General features: G+C 49.0%; 1 protein-coding gene across 3 annotated transcripts in view; it reads left to right on the plus strand.

Annotated features, from left to right (window-relative positions):
• TMEM132B (transmembrane protein 132B) overlaps positions 1-18,099 on the plus strand; it is a 520,042-nt gene that overhangs the window by 40,812 nt on the left and 461,131 nt on the right. The window contains exon 1 of one of the 3 annotated variants that reach the window (XM_078337717.1): positions 2,732-2,869. The exons of the other annotated variants lie outside the window; for them this stretch is intronic. The gene's annotated coding sequence lies outside the window, so the exon portion shown is untranslated. Of the gene's footprint in view, positions 1-2,731; positions 2,870-18,099 lie in introns of those variants that run through there. 3 annotated transcript variants of the gene reach the window in all.

Here is an 18,099-nt window from a genome sequence, read left to right on the forward strand (position 1 = left end):
ATGGGGAAAGGGTGATGGTGGTGATGGGGAAGGGTAGTGATGGTGATGGTTATGGTAATGGGGAAGGGTGGTGATGGTGATGGGGAAGGGGTGGTGATGGTGATGGGGAAGGGTGGGGTGGTGATGGTGATGGGGAAGGGTGGGGTGGTGATGGGGAAGGGGTGGTGATGGGGAAGGGGTGGTGATGGTGATGGGGAAGGGTGGTGATGGGGATGGTGATGGGGAAGGGTGGTGATGGTGATGGGGAAGGGGTGGTGATGGGGAAGGGGTGGTGATGGTGATGGTGATAGGGAAGAGGTGGTGATGGTGATGGGGAAGAGGTGGTGATGGTGATGGTGAAGGGTTGGTGATGGTGATGGGTCAGGGTGATGATGGTGATGGGGAAGGGTAGTGATGGGGATGGTGATGGGGAAGGGTGGTGATGGTGATGGGGCAGGGTGGTGATGATGATGGGGAAGGAGTGGTGATGGTGATGGGGAAGAGGTGGTGATGGTGATGGGGAAGGGGTGGTGATGGTGATGGGGAAGAGGTGGTGATGGTGATGGGGAAGGGGTGGTGATGGTGATGGTGATGGGGAAGGGATGATGATGGTGATGGTGATGGGGAAGGGGAGGGGTGGTGATGGTGATGGTGATGGGGAAGAGGTGGTGATGGTGATGGGGAAGGGGAGGGGTGGTGATGGTGATGGGGAAGGAGTGGTGATGGTGATGGGGAAGAGGTGGTGATGGTGATGGGGAAGGGGAGGCGTGGTGATGATGATGGGGAAAAGGTGGTGATGGTGATGGGGAAAGGGTGGTGATGAAAGCAGGTGCCTCTACCTGTGCTGCAGGCACCATCCAGGCCTTTTGCTGTGTGAGCTCAATGGGATGTTCGCCACTCTGTCAAGTGGACACTCTCATTATTCCTAGTTTACAAGGGAGGATCTGGAGGTCCAGAGATGTTAAGTCACTTGGCTGGGGTTACACAGGATTAGGATTCCATTCCAGGTACTGGTCTGCGTCTTGCCCAGCACCTCATGCAGCCACCTTTCACTCTCTAGCCTTTTGTGGAATGGTGTGGCCAGCCTCTGAACAAGGTGGTCTTTATCGGTGGTGGATAGTTGTTAAGCGCCTTTGCTGGGTCTTTCACTTCCTTTCTGCTCTCTCTCTCTTTGCAACAAATACATGTATTAAGGCGAACTAAGGCTTAGAGTCATAGAAATCAAACATATTGGAGTCACCTCTGTAGGCAACTGAGTCCTTTAGAATTCTGTGCCCCTGAGCGAGTAGATGGCAATGTCGAAGGGCAAGACTTTGGCAAGTTGAATTTTGGTCTCATGCGCTGGAATACTGGGTTAGCCCCTTGGCCTCTGTGGGACTCAGTTTTCCCATCCGTAAAATGGGCACCAAAATTTTCCCCAGCTGTTCTCGTTACAAGGCTGAGGACTCCAGCAAGAAAGAGGTTCGTAAGCAGCAGTGGTGTGCTGATGTGTGAGGCTGTTAGCACAGGGCACGAGGCCCAGGACAGAAAAGGAGGCAAAAAAGGAAAGGCTGACTGGGGACACTTGCTGCCACCATCGGAGCTGCAAAGAAAAGAAGCATGAACCATCAGCCGTCTGCCAAGTGGTTTCTCACTTTAGGATTCCACGGGATTCTTGGGCAACTGTTGAGGGGGTAGGATGTGTCCTCAGATGGGGACACTGAGGCTCAAAGGAACCCTACAGACTGACACAAGACAACTCAACCCATGAATAGCAGGGTAGGGTCTCCTCCCTGGAGCTCATGACTTCTGCCCTGATGGTACCTTCTTGTCCTGGAGTTTTGCCTCAGTTTCCCTGCCCTGAGGCCTGGGTGCCTGTGTTCTCCGGGGCTTGTGTTCTAGGGCAGTTTGGGCGATGATGAGGAGACAGATGAGAAGCTCATAGATACACCCACAGGAAAATCCCAACGTTAGTTTGCGTTGTTCGTGGTCAGTGCAGGGCGATATGATGAAGAGTGTGCCATCCAGGAAGATGTCTCAGGGGAGGTGGCAGTTTTCCGATTTGAGACCTCAATGACGAGAGCAGAAGGGGGTCCCAGGCAGGAGGCATGTGAATCCTTATAGGATTCTTGGCACAGTCCCCGGCATACAGCAAGTGCTTAAGAAATGGCAAGCAGCTCATTCATTCATTCACTCATTCATTCATTCAGCGAAGGTATAAATCAGTGCTAAACAATTGGGGCACAGCAGGGAACAGAAGAGACAAATCCCACACTCTGTCATTCTTGCCCAGTGACACAACAGCAAAGCCATAGAGAAATCCCAGCTTCAGTGTCAAGTGCCATGGCAAGAGAAATGGAGCAGAGTGTGGTCATCACTTCCCTTCTCCACCAGCTGCCTGGCTTTCCACCTTCCCATTGGGGGCAGAATTGACTCTCAATGCCCGTTCTCTGCTGGGGGCCGGAGAGAAAGAAGCCTGGGTTCTTTGGAGTTGCATTCCAGTGCCTTCCCTCGACCAAATCGCGTGGTTTTGCAGCCAGGGTGCTCCCGTCTCCCTTCCCTGACACCCTGACTCTTGACTGATCAATACTTTCTCCTTATGCTTTGGCCCCAAAATAGTTACATAAAAATCAATAGAGTCCAACTTGATTTGCTGTATTTTATTACCGAGATTGATAGAGTGCCTAGAATCGCTCAGTGCTCTGTGCCTGGTCTGAATTAACCCGTTGGGGGGGCCTCACTCATCGAGGCTGAGGCTCTGAGTCCGGAATGCAGTGCCCAGGCGGGGTGACTCAGTAAATCACGCCTCAGATGTCGGCTTCGTGCCGGATGCCTCCCGCCGGGGCTCTCAGCACATCGCAGCACATGGACACATGAAAATACTGCTGTGGCTGCAGTCGGCGCTCCCGGGGTGAGTCCCTGGGCCTTCCAAGGGGTCCTGGCTTTGTTTTTGGAACTGTGGAAGCGGGGCTGGCAGGGCCTCATCTCCTGGCTCCCAGCGTCTGCGGCTCTTTGTTTACTGGGCCCTCTCCGTGTTGTGTATTGCCGACGTGTTTGTATCTCTGGCTTGGATTTTTCCTTTCTGTAGTCCTGCCATCTGCTGCAGACTGCTAGTATTCCTGGCGAGCAGAGGGGGCCAGGTCAGTGGGGTTGGGGGGCACCTGGGCAGGGGGATGGCGGAGGTGGGAGGGAGCCTGTTTTCTGCAAGTCTGCAGGTGGGGTGAGGGGAGGGAAGGGGGAGGCCTGGTGTAGATGGAAAACGTTATTTTGCTGGAAAAGTTGTCTCTAGGCAGCAGCGAATCAGAACTTCTCCAGGCTGGTGGAGGGCTGCTGCCTGCCCCTGGGCCGTATCTGGCCTGCAGACTCCTCTTGTTAGTTGCCGGCATTTAACAACTGGGGGCTGTCAATATCACTATCCAGGTTTCTGGTTTCTCAAGAAACTGGGAGTTCTGGGAAGTGTTGGCCTTGCCTCTTGACCTGAGACTCTGTTTCCCCTTCTGTAAAATGGGCTCTGAATTCTCACTCCAGCTGACTTGTTCCTGGAGATATCCCTCTACTTTGCATCCTCCCTGCCTCCCTGCCTTTGTTCTAATGTATTTTTATTGTGCACCTGCACTGTGGCAGCCTCTGTCCCTGGTGCTGGGGATATCAGCAGGAAGAAGACAGGCCAAGAACCCTGTCCTGCGGTTAGCATTAAGGTGGAGAGAGGCAGATACTGAACACAATAAATAACTAAACTTGCTGGTCATTACCTGGTGGTCAGTGCTGCGGAGAAACGGAGTGGGGAAGCAGAGATGGCGTGTTTGAGAGGGAGGGTTTGCGAGTTTTTTTTTTTTTTTTTTTTGAGATGGAGTTTCACTCTTGTCACTGGAGCAATCTTGGCTCACTGCAACCTCCGCCTCCCGGGTTCAAGTGATTTTCCTGCCTCAGCCTCCCAAGTAGCTGGGATTGCAGGTGGTCACCACTATGCCAGGTTAATTTTTGTATTTTTAGTAGAGACAGGGTTTCACCATGTTGCCCAGGCTAGTCTCGAACTACTGACTTCAGGTAATCTGCCCACCTCAGCCTCCCAAAGTGCTATATTACAGGTGTGAGCCACCGTGCCTAGCCAGGTTTGTAGTTTTATACAGCCGAGTCAGAAAAGTGGCCTCTGAACAAAGACCTGAAGAGCTGAGGGAGGAGGCCAGGTGGGTATCTTGGGGAGAGTGTTCCAAGCAGAGGGAACAGCAGGTGGAAAGGCCCAGAGGTGGGAATGTGCTTGGCAGGCTCGAGGGGCAGAAGGAAGGTCAGTGAGTGCTGTTCCCTTGCTCTTTGGGCTGAACCAGCAAGAGGACAGCAGGAGGAAGGGAGACCATGGCAGTGAGAGGGACTGGTGTCTGGTCAGAACTTTGAGTTTTACTCTGAGTGAGATGGGAGCTGTTGGCAGGTTATTGCTGAGGACGGATCTGCTCTGACTCGCAGGAGCAGAAGCCCTCAGGAGCTACTGCAGTAGTCCAGGCAAGTGGCAGCGGCTGCGTGGACTCCGTGGTTGCTGTGGAGGAGGTGAGAAGTGGCGAGATGTGGGGTGTATTCTGAAGGCTGAGCCACAAGATTTGCTGACGGATTGGGTTCATTTAGTAGATATTTATTGAGTGCCTACTACATGCCCATCACTGTACTTGGAATTGGGACCAAGTCAATATTTCTTAGTGATGAAATTAAACAGAACAACAGGACTTCGTCTGTGAGTTGGGCTTTTGCCTTTTTTTTTTTTTTTTTTGATCTTCCCAAGAGCCCAGTGGAGAATGGCCTGCAATTTTACATCTGTAAGATGGAGATATTTATACATCACTAATGGCTGGGCACGGTGGCTCATTCCTGTAATCCCGGCACTTTGGGAGGCCAAGGTGGGCAGATCACTTTAGGCCAGGAGTTCGAGACCAGTCTGGCCAACATAGTAAAACCCTGTCTCTACTAAAAATACCAAAAATTAGCCAGGCTTGGTGGTGCATACCTGTGGTCCCAGCTGCTCGGGAGACTGAGGCAGGAGAATCGCTTGAGTCCAGCAGGCGGAGGTTGCGGTGAGTTAAGATCATGCCATTGCACTCCAGCCTGGGCGACAGAGCGAGACTCCATCATGAAAAACAAAACAAAACAAAACATTATTAAGGAGAATAAAGTTAAGAGGGGCCGCGAGACGATAGTTGTGGAATGCTTACTGGTTCCTCTCAAGAAGTTGGCCTCGTCTCTTGACTTGAGACTCAGTTTCACACACTAAGTGCTGAGTAAAGAGCAGCAATGATGAATAACGTTAGCCTAAGGCTGGTAATGTGAAGAGTGATGCTTGTCAGAACCACGGCTCAGCCATGCTGCTTGCCCCAGGAGACACACAGCTGGAAGGAGTGGAGTTCGGATTTGGCTTGTGATCTGCTGCTCTGCCAGACTCAGTTTGGTGTTCATTTTTCCTGCCGAAATCACTAAGATTTTTATTTTTTATTTGACCTTTATTTTCAGTTCAAGGGTACACGTGCAGGTCTGTTTCGCAGGTAAACTTGTGTCACGGGGGTTTGTTGTACAGATTATTTTATCACCTAAGTATTAAGCCTAGTAGTCATTACTTATTTTTTCCTGATCCTCTCCCTCCTCCCATCATTCACCCTCCTACAGGCCCCAGTGTGTGTCGTTCCCCTCTGTGTGTCCATGGAAATCAGTAAGATTGAAAGAAAAAGATTTTTCCTTTGTTCACGATATGATGGTTCTGGCACAGTTTATTGTTCACTTGCTAGTAAGGTGTTTTTGTTTTATTCAGTAGAGGTGTATGTGAGAAGGTATGTGTCAATCACATTTTATTTCCTCCATCAACTTCCAGGACATTTTCGAGATGTGTAAATTCTGTCTGACCCTTTTGCTGGCCTTGGCTCCTGACACGTTGCTTGTTATTTTCTGTACCCTTTAATCCAGGCATCAGCAAGCCATGGGCCATGGACCAAATTTGGCCCTCTACTTGTTTTTTTAAATAAAGTTTTATTGAAACCCACCCATGCCTATTTGTTTACATATTGTCTACAGCTGCTTTTGTACAATGACAAAATTAAGTAGTTGTGACAGACATATTGGCCTGCAAAGCCTAAATAACCTATGTACTCTCTGGTCCTTTTAAAGACAAAATTTGCCCTAAATGTTCCAGTAGAGAATGCTCTGTGAATGTATGTTTACAGGGCATTGACAATGTACAAGAACAAGCAACCATTTTTAATGTCAAAAAAGATTATTCAGCTCCTTGGAATGAGAAGAATTGTGGGTTTGGTAACTCTCAGTGGAAAAAGAAAAACATATTGATTGAAAATTGCCATCAATTTAGTAATGCTTTTGAATGAGCAGGTTTTGGTAATCACAGTAGGTTTATGTAACATTTAAAAAATGGTAGCACATGTATGTGTGAGATATTTTTTACTCTGTAGGCAAAGCAAAGTGGCTCACAGCACAGAAGACCCCTTGGAGGGAGGCTGTGGAGGAAACTGACTAGTGATTTTTATACTCAGAGTGATTCCAATCCATGGATCTCTTTCATGACCGCATGCTACTTCTTACTGGATTGTTTAGAAGACGGATATATAGCCTTCTTTATGTTTAATCTGTGACATCCAGGCTTATGATGTTTTCAGTTTCCAATGTGATGCTGCAGTGGAGATGCTGTGTCAATGCAAGGGGATGTCACTATTTTAGTCTGAACTCTCTCGGTTGTAAGGGACAAAAACGGGAATTTAGTGATCCTTGGAGCTGGGAAATTTACGAGGAAAATGGCTTCAGGTACGGCTGGGTCCAGGGGCTTAACACTCTCCTAATGAGAGCTTCTGCTCTGTCTGCCACTCGGTCTCTCAGTTCTGTTTCTCTCTGTGTTGATTTAATTCTCAGACAGCCTCTCCCCATCTGATGGCAAAGCCGGCCACAGTTAGCTCCAGCCTGTCCTCCAACCAGCGGAAATCGAATGTCTCTTTCCTAGTCATCCTAGCAAGAACGCTAGGACTGACTTCTACTGGACTAATGTGGGTCTTGTGCTGACCCCTCAGCCAGGGATCGGGACTATGGGAATGGATCTGACTGGCCACACTTAAGTCAGAAGCTCATTTCTGGAACTGGGATTAGAACCACGTTGCCAGAGAGGAGCAGAGATGATTATTGAGGAAACTATGGATGCTTGCATCAGAAGGAAGAAAAACCGCGACTGCAGCCCACCAAGTAGGGTGCGGAGAACCCGCAGGTTGGGAGAGCATGCTTAAGCGATGGATGCCTCTGGGGTCCCTGTGCCGGGAAAGGAGCCGGTGCTCCCTCCCTCCCGCCCCTGGAGGCTGCCCTTTGAGCTGCCTCCAAAGCTCCTAGGCCCTCTTTATTTTGTCACTGAAACCCCAGCCCAGTGACTTCACACGTATTTTGGTTGTTTTGGTTGAGGACGAATATTTGGAAGATAATCTGTCAATATTATCTTCCAAGTAGAGTAGTATCTGATCTTTGACCCAGCAGTCCCACTTCTGGGAAATCTATGTTGTAGAAACAGAGGATTGCTATGAAACAAGTGTCAAGTGTGTGTGCTGTTTCAGAGGCGGCTCACAGTGGCAGAGATGGAGTTTGGCTCTTAATCACTGCTGTGCTGCTCCTGAAACAGGCACACACGGCATCATATGCACTTTAGCATAATTTTACAACTGTGCAGGAAGGCACGGGGACCCATGCTGGTGGCTAACCTCACTGACCTCAATGAGGGAAAGAAGGGGTGCTGTTTGCAGGGCTGATGGGAAAGGAGGGGAGAGAGAAGGGGAGGAAACCAAGAATGCTTTGGATATCTCAGCTACGGTAATGCTGATACTGAAGTCATGAGCCCAGCTTTTAGGGTTTCTGGGTCCCAGTTGGAGCAGGAGGAAACTCTGAGTTTGCTGGCATGGTTTGCGGGTTCTAGGGGCTCAGATACAGGGAGCTCAAGTGACACATTAAGGATGATGCTTGGGGCATCTCTGGGTGAACAAGGAAGCCTAGATTTGATGTGCTGTGTATATCTGTTCGGATTGGGTTCATCAGTGAGTGAAGAGACTTAAAATAGTGGTGGCTTAAAAAGCAGTTTCCAGTAAGGGCCCGAAGTTATGTAGCCCAGGTGTGTTACACTGAATCTGTTCCATGAAGTACTCATGGATTCTCCCTCCTTTCTACCATTTCAAGGTGGTGATTTTTGTCCTCATGGCTCAAAATGGCAGCTACGCATGCAGCCATCTCATCTCCATCCCAGGCACCAGGATGAAGGTATAGATTAAAAACAGGGCAAAACAAAACAAAACAAAACAAAAAACAGGGCAGAGGGTACATCCCAACTGTCCCTTAAGGAAGAATCCTAGAAGCAGCCCTGTGGTGCTGCTTTATGTATCACATTGGTGAAGACTGAGTCACATGGCCACATCTTGCTGCAAGAGAGTCTGAGAAATTCAGTCTTTATTTTAGGTCAAACTCAGGGTCTCTGTTGTCACGGGAGAAGGAAGAAGGATGCTGGGTACAAAGTTGTTAGTGTGTGGTAGATCCCTCAGCATTTGGAGAAAGCACTTGAACCACCAGTGCCATTACCACACTTGTCTAATAAAGTTTGTGTGTGCGTGATTTTATTCTGCCTTCTAAGGTGGGGGCCCGGGACATGTAGTTTTTCTGGGTGTCAGGAGGGAAATTAAAGCAATTTGTTGAATGCATAAATGTATCCCTCTCAAATATGTGAAAATGGTTTTAGAAATATTACAGGCAAGTCTGAAGTCCTTTCTGACCAATTTCATATTCTCTCAAGAGGTAAACAATTGTTTGTTTGCTGTGTATTTTTTCCTGAAGGAAGTCTATAGTATACCACTGTTTTAGGTTTGTTTTTGTACATATACACCTTGTCTCTTCCTCAATGTCCATCCCCATCTTCTAGGTACATATAGAACTACCTTATTTTTTTTTGAATTGCTGCCTAGTATTCCATGGCACACATATAGCAAGCTGTAGATAGTGAATTTCCTCTCAAGATGGGGGATTCCTCAGGCATAGAAAGGGGGGGGGGTTCAGAAAGATTTGCAAATGTCCATCCCACCCACCAGGAACACTGGGTAGAGATCAGCATCCACTGAGGATCTCTAGACATTTAAGGAAAGTAAGGTTATGATTGAGTGATAGCAGAAGAAAGAACTGACATTTGAGGAGATTGAGTTACCAGAGAAATGTGGAGCCTGGGTGCAGTCAGGAGATGGTGGGAGAAGAAGACTTGTTGTTAGAATCCAGACCTCTTGCCCAAGAGTAGCTTCTTGAGGGCAGCACCCGGCCAGTGCTTCCCAAGTTTCTGTGCTTGGTGGTTCTGGCTGTGGACAATTCTCAGATGACTGGGAATGCCAGCGCATCTACTCACGGCATTTCTCCAGATTCTAGGAGCTTTGATCTTAGAATAGGGGCACCCTCCAAGTTCTCCAGTCTATGCCTCTGTAGCACTTAACACAAACACACTTGTTTCTAATGGAAAGTGCTCTTTAAAAAGCACCATGAATTTATGATGGAAATTTTATTTCTTTGACATTTTTTTCCTCTCTCCACCCCCACGCCCCCCACGCCCAGCCCAGTTAAGTGTTTTTCTCTTCAGTCTATGGGCTGAGCTGCTGAGAGGGTCTACATATTTCAGGAGGAAACGTATTGGGGGAGGAGGTGTCGGCCTTGCTCTTTGCTCCGGCGTCATTTACGCAGGCTCTGAAGCAGCCTCATCTTCCTGTTTGATCAATTTGCCTGTCATCTTGGATCATTTCACAAGGGTGACTAACTTCTGCTTCTCTCACGCTGTAGCAGAGAGGATGGTATGAGGGAGAGAGGCGCTAGAATTTCTTTCTCAATATTTCTCATCCTTCCAGTTTTCCTTACTCCTGTGATTCCCTTTCTTCATGAAAGATTTAAATAAGTGTTTGAGTGAGGGAATGAACAGCCACGGCACTTCCTGTCAGCTTCATATCTCTCTCTGCTTTGTCACATGCTGTTTGCCCCTCCGCTCGCTGCTTTTGCTTGCTAACTGAAATTAAGGGCATGAACTTAGACAGCAGGCTGTCTGGGTTTAAATCCCAGTTCCACCACTGGCCAGCTCTGTGACCCTGGGTGAGTTACTTAACTTCCCTGTGCCATAGCATTTTCATCGGTGAAGTGGGAGCACAGGAACTCCTACCCCTTGGGATGTGGTGAGGGTTAAAGGAGATACTGTGTAAGAAGAACTTAACATAGTGTTTGACATCACCTCGGTGCTTAATAAATGTCAGCGACTGCTTTGCCAGTCAGCGAGTTTAATGAACACCTACTATGTGCCCTGGGGGTCATCTCTGTGGTATTGCTCATCTTTTCTCCTACATTATTTTATATTCAGATTCTATCATATGTTAGTGCTTGTCTGCTTGCTCACCCTGGTGTCACACCCTGATTTTCTTTTAGGGAGCCATTTCTCCCTTGCTGTAAATCCCTGTGGCTTGGGTGTTGGTAAACTTTCTCTTCCTTCTCCCATAGGCCAGTTAATAACTTGCACACAACCAATCAGATCGTCCCATCTCTTAGGCCTCAGGAGGTGGATCAGGGTTGGGCACATGACCTAAGCTGGGCCAATAAGGGCCAGCCCTGGGATGTTTGTTGAAAGGGCTGGGGAGGAAGTCTTCCTTTTCTGTTGCAGATGCCAATCTGTTAGGATGTGAGCCTAGAGGTAAGTCTTTACTGCTGTGAAATAAATGACCACAGCTAACAGCTTAAAGCAGAACACATGTATTATCTCACAGTTCCTGTGGGTCAGGAATCCAGGCAGGGTCTAGTTGGGTCCTCTGCTCCAGAAGCTCTCACAAGGCTGCAGTCAAGGTGTTAGCCAAGGTTTGGGTCTCATCTGAAAGTTGGACTGGGGAGGGATCTGCTGCTATGCCCACATGGCAGTTGGCAGGATTCAGTTTTCGTCAGCTCTTGCCTCAAGGGCCACAGTTCCTTGCTGACCATTGGCCAGAGGCTGCCCTCAGTTCCTGCCTGTGGGGCCCACTCCATATGGCAGGTTGCTTCATCAGAGCCACTGAGTGACAGTCTCCCATCACAGAAGTGATATCCCTTCAATGTGAGGCATTCTATCAGTTAGAGGGAAGTTACACAAGGGGAGAGGACTACACAAGACTGAACACCATGAGGCTGGATCACTGGAGGCTGTCCTAGACACTGCCTACCATTATGGAACTGTCTGAGAGTGGAGCAAGATGGAGAAAAAACTGGAGTGGACGGGGAGTGAGGGAGAGTTTCCTGAGTGCCCAAAAGTAGCTGTTTCTGATATGAACTTGATCATGAACTTCCCCAGCACATAATCTAACACATTTTTCCCCCTTAATTGGGTTTCTTTCACTTGCAGCCAGAGAGTCCCAGTGAAGTCCCATGAAGGCTTCTCACATCCCATTGCCTGGAACTGTCTTCTTTGAAAGGCTTTGGTTTGACTGAAATCTAGGTTGGAAAATTGTGCAGAAGCTTACATCTGCCTGTAGACTGAGCTCATCAAGGGCAAAGTTGCATGAATTTTTTTTTTATTCCCTTCTCCGCTTTACTTCCAGTGCCTAGAATGCTGTGAGACACAGAGTAGAAGCCATCTGCCAGTAATTACTGGTACAAGAGGCCCTTCCTTGTCCCCATCCCTTCCCCTGCGACCAAAAATGTTTCAAAAATTATCTCTATCGACTGCACCTGGCTTATGGTTGGAAAGCTGAATGTCAAAGACAAAAATATTGTTGATGCTACCCCCTAGAGGCAGTGCACAGCTGCACACAGAAGTCTCAGTCAAAGTGTGCATTTCGCAGCTCTGAGAGGATCTTCACAGAAACGACACGTCACAAGCAGCAGGGCTGATCAGAGAGATCGGGCTTCCCAATTCCTTTAACATTTGATATGTTCATTGATTACTTCTTTGACCATCTTGACGTATACAAACATTTGCCCGACGCCAGTCTATTTATTTTTACTGATAGGATTTGATAATTTTTTCTAGAGTTAGAATTTTACTGCCTATCCAGAACTCATGATCTATTGGCTGCTGATATATAACAAATAAAATGTTTTTCATGAATGCATGATGTAAAGTACACTTTTTTCCCTCTTCCCTTGTAGAATTGGTATGCATCATCTATACTGGACTTTCTCATAGGTCGGGAGGAGTGGGTACTGATGGAGTGTACGCTCTCTATCGGGCAAAACCCTGCCGGCGTATACTCTAGCCGTATTTGCCGATCCGTGAGAAACTCTGGTTTATATGCTAACCTTCATGGAGTACTTTGAACAGAGAAACTTTAATATAAAGAACTATCAACTCCTGTGTATAACAGGGGATTGGAATAAAAAGGGCTGAGAAGTAAAGAGAACCTTAAAGGAATAACAGATGCCCAAGCAGCCTACCTAGGGCTGAGATGGAGTGATTAGGTCAGTGGAATTGCTGGACTCACTAAATGACAATAATCATAATCTCTGCAGCCACCTTTCAATGAGGGCTGCATGTGTGCCAGGCACTGTGCTTAGCCCTTTATGTGGAGCATCTTGTGAATCCTTTCAACGAGGACTGAGGATTTGTGAGATACTCCACATAAATGCCTGAGCACCCAGCACTTAGCCCCTTATGTGCTTAGCACTGTGCTTAGCCCTTTATGTAGAGTGTCTTGTGAATCCTTTCAATGAGGACTCTATGTGTCAGGTACTGTGCTTAGCCTTTTATGTGGAGTATCTTGTGAAACCTTTCAGTGAGGGCTCCATGTGCCAGGCAGGGTGCTCAGGCATTTATGTGGAGTGTCTCATGAATCCTTTCATTGAGGGCTCCATGTGCCAGGCACTGTGCTTAGCCCTTTATGTGGAGTATCTCGTGAATCCTTTCAGCAACCCTGTAGACAAGGAGGTTGAGCTGAGGGAGGGTGTGACTTGGCCAGAGCAGCTGGGGCAGGAATGGCTGGGGCTGCCGGGCCTCCCTCTCCGTCTCCATGTGGTCTGTCAGCCTGTCAGCCTCAGAGCAGCCCACCTTCCATGGGCTTTGGCGTGTGTCTCAAGACAGAGCCACTGGCAGCTGTATGGCCTTTTATGACCCAGCCTTGGAAACCATGTCTACTGCATTTTACTCATTAGCAGCCAGCCCATAATCCAGGGGAGGGGAATTTGCCTCCACCCTTTCATCAGAGGAACATCAAAGAATTTGCAGACACGCTTTAAAGACCACAGTGCTTTGGAGAAAGATTGCAGCAGGCAGGACCCTCAGCAACGGTTAATCATTAAGTCGTCGAAAACGCCTCTGATCCATCTAAATCTGGTCTGGGGAGCAGTGGGGTAGGGTGGGGAAGAAGGAGCTTCTTACCTCCTGGATTCGTCAGAAAAGCCGTGAGTGGTGGGATAGAGGGTGGGACAGCCGGACCCCACAGCTAGAAGGCAGTGGTCTCATGGCCTTGCTCCCTTAGCTTTTTTCTTTTGCTTTTTCTGGTGGGACAGTGTTCCTCTGGTTTTCCTCGGAGGCACCAGGTGTCCATTTCCTGGTGCTGTGGCTTGGGGGCCTATGAGTGTTTGAGTGTTTTTTTTTTTTTTTTTTTTTTGAGGCAGAGTCTTACTCTGTCGCCCAGGCTGCAGTGCAGTGCGACTATCTTGGCTCACTGCAACCTCTGCCGCCTGGGTTCAAATGATTCTCCTGCCTCCACCTCCTGGGTAGCTGGGATTACAGGCCCATGCCTCCGCACCTGGATGAATTTTGTAGTTTTCATAGAGATGGTTTCACCACGTTGGCCAGGCTGGTCCTGAAATCCTGATCTCAAGTGATCCACCCTCCTCGGCCTCCCAAAGTGCTGGGATTATGGGAGTGAGCCACCATGCCTGGCCTGATTGGTATAAATGAGGTGCTCACAGTTTCTGATCTGGCTCCTGGACAGGGTGCTTTGTGTGGGTGTTTACTCTTCCTCTGCTCAGCCACTTGGGAAGAGCCACTAGCCCCATGCTCTGTTGCCTCGTGTCTCATCCTGGTGGTGGCCCTGGGACCCAGACTTCCCTTCCTCAGAGCCACCTGCCTCCTCCTTCCACTTCATTCCTTTGCTCTGCTCCTCTACAAGGGATACATTTTGAGTTGTTAGCATTCCAAGCTGGTGGCTGCCTGCTACCTTCATCAATATGAGAAACTTAGAATATTAATGTCACCTGGGGCTTGGGCGAATTGTTTCCATGCCAAGCACATATTTAACAGCGGGGAAAATGCAATCGTCTCCTTCTTCCCATGCTTCTCCCAGAGGCTCCTGGGGTTGGCGATCAGGAGGTTTTGGGGTCTCTGAGCCCTGCCTGTTTCTCTGTGCTGGTCTGCAAGCCCTGGCTCCTGATGTATTCGGTGGAAGGAACCTTTACCAACTCCTGCTCCACTCGTTATCAACCAGCATCTCGTGGCAGATACAGCCCAGGGTTGACCAGCCCAGTGCTTTAATAACTCCTGAGCCAATATTTAAGAGCTAGAAGATTTAATATGAAAATCAGATTTTTGGCTTCTCTTTGAAACAGCAGTGGGGCTGGTAGCACTGAGTCCTCTTCCCAGGGCGTGACTGTGGACTGCAGGGCGGGGAGGCTGCTCCCTTAAGACACACTCCCCAGTTCACTGCACTGCCATTTAGTTGAACACCTGCTATGTGCCAAGCATGCTTGTTGATGCTGGCACTGCAGCCCCTGCTGCCAGGGAGCTTACATTCCGTTAGGCATGCCTGTTGGCGCCCTCCAGACCAGTGCCATTGGGTGGAACTTCCTACCATGATGAAGACGTTCTCCAGCTGCACTGCTCAGTATGGTTCCCACCAGCCACATGTTGAGGGGGAGCATTGAAATGTGATCCCTGTGTGAGGAACTGGATTTTTTAATTGCATTAAGCATACATAACAAAATTGACCATCTTAACCATTTTTAAGTGTACAATTCTGTGGCATTGAGAATTGTACCACGCTCGTGGTTGTCCAACCATCATCATCACCATCCATCTCTGGAACTTTTTCATTTCGCAAAATGGAAAGGCCATGCCCATTAATCGGTAACTCCCTTTCTCCCTTCTCCCTTGCCCCAGGCCTCCACCATCCTACTCTCTGTCTCCATTCATTTGAATGTAAGCGAAATCATACAATGGTCATTTTTTTGCAACCAGCTTTTCTCACTTAACATCATATCTTCGAGGTTCACTCATGTGTACCATGCGCTAGCATTTCCTCCCTCTTTAAGGCTAAATAACATCCCATCAGGGAACTGAATTTTTCATTTCATTTCAATTTAATTAATATGTATTTAAATTTAGTAAACCAAAACAGCTACCCGTGGCTAGCTACTGGCTACTGTATTGGCCACTGTGGGTCTGAAGGTATTTGAGTTTGCATTCGCCATGCCTCAGCTAATCCAGTTTCTTCATCTAGCAGTTGAGGAAACTGAGTTACTCAGATCACACAGAGCCAGAGCTTGAACCCACATCTCTCCGTCAGCTCACCTGCCATGTCCACTGTAACCAGTTTCAGTTAAGCAATGAACGGAGGGATGGCAGTGGACAGAGTTGGGGAAGGTGGGCAGGGCCATGTGGACTAAGGGAAAGAGTTTAGATTTAAAGAAGACAATTTACTGAGCTGAGATTTGCCTAACACAGCCATTCAACAGCGTGCATTCAAGTACCTTGGCAGTGTTGTGCAACCATCGCCTTTAGTTATAAAACATTTTCTTTTTTTAACACACAGACACACAGACACAGACACACACACACACACACACAGACACACACACACATACACCACAAAACATTTTCATCACCCCAGAAGGAAATCCTGCACCCCACAGGTAGCCACTCCCCACCCCCATACCCCCAGGCCCTGGAAACCACCCATCTGCTTTCTGTGTCTCCAGATTTGCCTCCTGATGATGTGGACACTCCATATACATGGCATCAAATAGCATGTGGCCTCTGCCTCTGACTTCTTTCTCTCTCTTTTTTTTAAGACGGCGTGTTGCTTTGTCTCCCAGGCTGGATGGAGTGCAGTGGTGGGATCTTGGCTCACTGCAACCTCCGCATCCCGGGTTCGAGCAATTCCCCTGCCTCAGCCTCCTGAGTAGCTGGGACTACAGGTGGGCACCACCATGCCTGGCTAATTTTTTTGTATTTTTAGTAGAGATGGGGTTTCACCATGTTGGTCAGGCTGGTCTCGAGCTCCTGACCTCGTGATCTGCCTGCCTCGGCCTCCCAAAGTGCTGGGATTACAGGCGTGAGCCACCGCGCCTGGCCTCTGGCTTCTTTCTCTTGGCGTAACGTTTCGAGGTTCATCTGTGCTACTGCATGTGTCCAGACTGCATTCTGCTTTGTAGAAACCATCTTCCACTGTATGGATAAGGGACTGGGATTTTATCTAAGAGCAGTGGGGACCCCCCCTTAAGGTCTTTGATGGGGGGCTGTTTTTTGCAGAGATGGCCGCGTGGTGGAAAGGAAGGTCCCTTCCACAGTGCTGTGGTAAACAAGTTTCCCCTCCCTGGATTCCATGAAGCCCATCTCAGCTTTGTTTCCGGAGTCCAAAGGAACAGGGTTATTGACTGCTGTAGAAGGGGCTGCCCTCGTGTGCCCCTTCATGCCACCACCTCAGGCACCCTCCTAGGCGTAGAGGATGCTTGGGCCTTGGGCAGGGGCTCCACAGTTGCGTCCGCTCTGAGTGCTGCGGCCACTCTGGTGTCAGCTAAGCCCGGGGTTATTGATTTACATGAGGCAGATTATGTTAGGAAAATTGATCTGACTCAGAAGGGGAGCTCCTGCATGAGGGAAAAGGACTGTACTCTGATGTGGCTCTTGCCTGGGAATCGGGAGCCAGCAGGTGGTGGGGAGAGGCTTGGGGATTAAAGGGAAGAAAAAGAAAAGTGGAAGCCTCCAGCCTGCCTGAGCCTGGGTGCACACCAGCGTCTCTCTCTTCTGTAAATGAATGTTGGGGAGCCTGGGGGGCTGGCTGCAGTTCACATCTCTGAGTGGGGCAGAGGCTTGTGGATGGACCGTCCCGGGGGTGGCACAGTGGGCTTGCTGGGTGCCTTTGTCCCAGTCCAGAACAGCAGATGCCAGCAGTGGCAGCAGAGCGGCTGGTCACTGGGACAGTGCTTCACTGGGGGAAGGGGCCGGCTCCCTTTCTGTCCTGGTCACCCCAGGGGAGGAGGGTGTTGGCTCTGTCAGCCCTGTTCGGCTTGAGGGACTGACAGCAGGGACCCTGCCACCCCATTTCCTTTGTTCCTGGCTGCTGCGGTGCTGGTCATGCTTGGGAGCATGGAGACACTTGTTTCCTGTCTCTCCAACCAGCCGGCCATTGGCCCAATCACAGGCCTCTCTTTGGCAGATGTGGAGTCTGAGTGGCACAGGCTGCTTTTTTTTGCATGGTGGCCCTTCTTTGTTCCATGAATTTTCTTTTCTTTTTTTTTGAGATGGAGTTTCGCTGTTGTTACCCAGGCTGGAGTGCCATGGCAGGATCTCGGCTCACCGCAAACTCCGCCTTCTGGGTTCAAGCAATTCTCCTGCCTCAGCCTCCTGAGTAGCTGGGATTACAGGCGCGCACCACCATGCCCAGCTAATTTTTGTATTTTTAGTAGAGATGGGGTTTCACCTTGTTGACCAGGATGGTCTCGATCTCTTGACCTCGTGATCCACCCGCCTCGGCCTCCCAAAGTGCTGGGATTATAGGTGTGAGCCACGGCGCCCGGCCGAATTTTCTTTTTTATCTGATGGAATGCAAGGGTTACTAATTTTATTAAAGAACGCAGTGACACAAGTCGGTCTCTCCTTGTGGAACATACAAGGGTTTCCCAGTCCTGATTTCTTTTCTCCTTCCCCGGAGATCAATACTGTTAGGACTGCTGGAGGATCTTCCCCGGCTTGTCCTGTGAGTCTCCTAGGTGTCTGCTCGTTCGCTTGGTCATTCGTTCATTCAACAGGTATTCATGTACTGGCGTCTCCTCTGTGTCAGGCAGTGCCTAGACTCTGGGGATGTATCAATGATCAAGGCAGATGAAAAGCTCTTGTGGGGTGGACAGTCTGGTTGGGGAGGCAGATGAGAAGCAAGATAAGTAAGTCACATATTCAGTAGGTTCAAAGCAGTAAGTGCTGTGGGGAAAAAGAAA

Source organism: Callithrix jacchus, chromosome 9 (genome assembly GCF_049354715.1).
Source record: "Callithrix jacchus isolate 240 chromosome 9, calJac240_pri, whole genome shotgun sequence".
NCBI lineage: Eukaryota > Metazoa > Chordata > Mammalia > Primates > Cebidae > Callithrix > Callithrix jacchus.